This window comes from Arachis ipaensis, chromosome B2, assembly GCF_059453495.1.
Source record: "Arachis ipaensis isolate K30076 ecotype BB chromosome B2, ASM5945349v1, whole genome shotgun sequence".
NCBI classification, from domain to species: Eukaryota; Viridiplantae; Streptophyta; class Magnoliopsida; order Fabales; family Fabaceae; genus Arachis; species Arachis ipaensis.
Window position 1 is genome coordinate 89,552,034 of NC_142437.1, and position 4,753 is coordinate 89,556,786.

The 4,753-nt window shown below is 38.8% G+C and overlaps 1 non-coding gene across 1 annotated transcript; it reads right to left on the reverse strand.

The window, feature by feature from the left end:
- Window positions 1-1,510: 1,510 nt before the first annotated feature.
- LOC148574786 (small nucleolar RNA R71) lies at window positions 1,511-1,618 on the reverse strand. Its single transcript, XR_015906824.1, has one exon. It is a non-coding gene; the product is annotated as a small nucleolar RNA R71 (small nucleolar RNA).
- Window positions 1,619-4,753: the final 3,135 nt, after the last annotated feature.

Genomic DNA, 4,753 nt, shown 5'->3' on the forward strand with positions numbered 1-4,753 from the left:
TTCATCATGATCTTCATAGTGTTGGTGTTCATCTTGACATTCATAGCTTTCTTGCATGCATTCATTGTTTTAATCCATAACTTTCATGCATTGCATCAATTTTCTTGTTTTTCTCTCTCATCATAAAAATTCAAAAATAAAAAAAATATCTTTTCCTTTTTCTCTCATCAAATTCGAAAATTGAGTTGACTTTTTCAAAAATTTTTAAAAATCAAGTTGTTTCTTATGAGTCAAATCAAATTTTCAATTTGAAAATCTTATCTTTTTCAAAATCTTTTTCAAAAATCAAATCTTTTTTCAAATTTCTTAGTTATTTTCGAAAATAACAATAACAATTAATATTTTGATTCAAACTTTGAGTTCTAGAATCATATCTTGTGATTTCTTGTGAATCAAGTCATTAATTGTGATTTTAAAAAAATCAAATCTTTTTCAAAACTAATTTCAATCATAGCTTTTCAAAAATATCTTCCTTATCTTATCTTTTTCAAAATATGATTTTAAAATATCTTTTTAACTTCCTATCTTCTTATCTTTTCAAAATTGATTTTCAAAATTTGTTTCAACTAACTAACTAACTTTTTGTTTGTTTCTTACCTTTTTCAAAACTACCTAACTAACTCTCTCTCTCTAATTTTCGAAAAAATCTTCCCTCTTTTTCAAAATTTCTTTTTAATTAGACTAATTATTTTATCTTTTATTTGAATTTTTGAAAAACTACTAACCTTTTTCAAAAACTATTTTCGAAAATCACTAACCCTTTTTTTTCAAAATAATTTTCGAAAATTCTTCTCCCTTATCTCTTTCTATTTATTTATTCATCTACTAACACTTCATCTTACCCAAATTTGAACCCCCTCTTCCATCTGTGTTCGAATTTCTTCTTCTTCTTTTCTTCTACTCACACAGGGACCTCTATATTGTGGTAAAAAGGACCCTTATTATTATTATTATTTTTCTGTTCTCTCTTTTTCATATGAGCAGGAGCAAGGACAAGAATATTCTTGTTGAAGCAGATCCAGAACCTGAAAGGACTCTGAAGAGAAAACTAAGAGAAGCTAAAATACAACAATCCAGAGATAATCTTTCAGAAATTTTCGAACAGGAAGAGGAGATGGCAGCCGAAAATAATAATAATGCAAGGAGAATGCTTGGTGACTTTAATGCACCTAATTCCAATTTACATGGAAGAAGCATCTCCATTCCTGCCATTGGAGCAAACAATTTTGAGCTGAAACCTCAGCTAGTTTCTCTGATGCAGCAGAACTGCAAGTTTCATGGACTTCCATCTGAAGATCCTTTTCAGTTCTTAACTGAATTCTTGCAGATATGTGATACTGTTAAGACCAATGGAGTAGATCCTGAAGTCTACAGGCTCATGCTTTTCCCTTTTGCTGTAAGAGACAGAGCTAGAATATGGTTGGACTCTCAACCCAAAGACAGCCTGAACTCTTGGGATAAGCTGGTCACGGCTTTCTTAGCCAAGTTCTTTCCTCCTCAAAAGCTGAGCAAGCTTAGAGTGGATGTTCAAACCTTCAAACAAAAAGATGGTGAATCCCTCTATGAAGCTTGGGAAAGATACAAACAGTTGACCAAAAAGTGTCCTTCTAACATGCTTTCAGAATGGACCATCCTGGATATATTCTATGATGGTTTATCTGAGTTATCAAAGATCTCATTGGATACTTCTGCAGGTGGATCCATTCACCTAAAGAAAACGCCTGCAGAAGCTCAAGAACTCATTGACATGGTTGCTAATAACCAGTTCATGTACACTTCTGAGAGGAATCCTGTGAGTAATGAGACGCCTATGAAGAAGGGAGTTCTTGAAGTTGATACTCTGAATGCCATATTGGCTCAGAACAAAATATTGACTCAGCAAGTCAATATGATTTCTCAGAGTCTGAATGGAATGCAAGCTGCATCCAACAGTACTCAAGAGGCATCTTCTGAAGAAGAAGCTTATGATCCTGAGAACCTTGCAATAGCAGAGGTGAATTACTTAGGTGAACCTTATGGAAACACCTATAACTCATCATGGAGAAATCATCCAAATTTCTCATGGAAGAATCAAAGGCCTCAACAAGGCTTTAATAATGGTGGAAGAAACAGGTTTAACAATAATAAACCCTTTCCATCATCCACTTAGCAACAGACAGAGAATTCTGAGCAGAATCCATCTAGCTTAGCAAATCTAGTCTCTGATCTATCTAAGGCCACCGTGAGTTTCATGAATGAAACAAGGTCTTCCATTAGAAATTTGGAAGCACAAGTGGGCCAGCTGAGTAAAAAGATCACTGAAATTCCTCCTAGTACTCTCCCAAGCAATACAGAAGAGAATCCAAAAGGAGAGTGCAAGGCCATTGACATAAGCACCATGGCCGAACCCAAAGAAGGAGAGGAGGACGTGAATCCCAAGGAGGAAGACCTCCTGGGACGTCCAGTGATCAATAAGGAGTTTCCCTCTGAGGAACCAAAGGACTTTGAGGCTCATATAGAGACCATAGAGATTCCATTAAACCTCCTTATGCCATTCATGAGCTCTGATGAGTATTCTTCTTCTGAAGAGAATGAGGATGTTACTAAAGAGCAAGCTGCCAAGTTTCTTGGTGCAATCATGAAGCTGAATGCCAAATTATTTGGTAATGAGACTTGGGAAGATGAACCTCCCTTGTTCACTAATGAACTAAGTGATCTGGATCAACTGACATTGCCTCAGAAGAAACAGGATCCTGGAAAGTTCTTAATACCTTGCACCATAGGCACCATGATCTTTAAAGCTCTGTGTGACCTGGGTTCAGGTATAAACCTCATGCCCCTCTCTGTAATAGAGAAACTGGGAATCTATGGGGTGCAAGCTGCTAAAATCTCATTAGAGATGGCAGACAATTCAAGAAAACAGGCTTATGGACAGGTAGAGGACGTGTTAGTAAAGGTTGAAGGCCTTTACATCCCTACTGATTTCATAGTCCTGGATACTGGAAAGGAAGAGGATGAATCCATCACCCTAGGAAGACCTTTCCTAGCCACAGCAAGAGCTGTGATTGATGTGGACAGAGGAGAACTAGTCCTTCGATTAAATAAGGACAACCTTGTGTTTGCAACTCAAGGATCTCTCTCTGCATCCATGGAGAGGAAGCATAAAAAGCTTCTCTCAAAGCAGAGTCAACCAAATCCCCACAGTCAAACTCTAAGTTTGGTGTTAGGAGGCCACAACCAAACTCTAAGTTTGGTGTCAAACCCCCATATCCAAACTCTAAGTTTGGTGATGGGAGGTCTCAACAAAGCTCTGCTATTCTGTGAGGCTCCATGAGAGCCCACTGTCAAGCTATTGACATTAAAGAAGCGCTTGTTGGAAGGCAACCCAATCTTTATTTAATTATATTTTTATTAGTTGTATGTCTTTGTAGGTTCATGATCATGTGGAGTCACAAAATAAAAATAAAAATTGAAAACAGAATCAAACACAGCAGAAGAAAAATCACACCCTGGAGGAAGTACCTATCTGGCGTTCAACGCCAGAACAGAGCATGGTTCTGGCGCTGAACGCCCAAAATGGGCAGTGTCTGGGCGCTGAACGCCCAAAATGGACAGCATCTGGGCGCTGGATGCCAGAACTGCACCCTGGAGAAGAACTGGCGCTGAACGCCTAGAACAAGCATGGTTCTGGCGTTCAACGCCAGAAATGGCCAACAAATGGGCGTTGAACGCCCAAAATGGGCACCAACCTGGCGCTGAACGCCCAGAGTTGTGTGCAAGGGCATTTTACATGCCTAATTTGGTGCAAGGTTGTAATTCCTTGAACACCTCAGGATCTGTGGACCCCACAGGATCACCTCAGGATCTGTGGACCCCACAGGATCCCTACCTACCTCCACTCACTCTCTTCTCTCTTCTCAATCATCCTCTATTCCCAATGAACACTCTTCCCTATTAACCCTTTACCACTCACATCCATACACCCACTTACCTTCAAAATTCAACATCTCTTTCCCACCCAATCCCACCCATATGGCCGAATACACACCTCCCTCCATCTCCTCCATATCTTCTTCTTCTTCTTCTATTCCTTCTTTTTTTGCTCAAGGGCGAGCAACATTCTAAGTTTGGTGTGGTAAAAGCATAGCTTTTTTTTTTGTTTTTCCATAACCATTAATGGCACCCAAGGCCAGAGAAACCTCAAAGAGGAAAGGGAAGGTAAGTGCTTTCACCTCTGAGCCATGGGAGATGGAAAGATTCATCTCTAAAGCCCATCACTAAGAAAAAGATGGAGCAAGCAAGAGAGCCCATTCATGGAGCTCAAGAGGCGTATGAAGCTCATCACCATGAGATCCAGGAGATGCCTCAAATGCATTTTCCTTCACAAAACTATTGGGAGCAAATCAACACCTCCCTAGGAGAATTGAGTTCCAATATGGGACAATTAAGGGTGGAACATCAAGAACACTCCATCATCCTTCATGAAATTAGAGAAGATCAAAAAGCAATGAGGGAGGAGCAACAAAGACAAGGAAGAGACATAGAAGAGCTCAAGGACATCATTGGTTCCTCAAGAAGGAAACGCCACCATCACTAAGGTGGATTCATTCCTTGTTCTTATTTCTTCTGTTTTTCGTTTTCTATGTTATGTGCTTATCTATGTTTGTGTCTTCATTACATGATCATTAGTAGTTAGTAACTATGTCTTAAAGTTATGAATGTCCTATGAATCCATCACCTCTCTTAAATGAAAAATGTTCTAATTCAAAAGAAC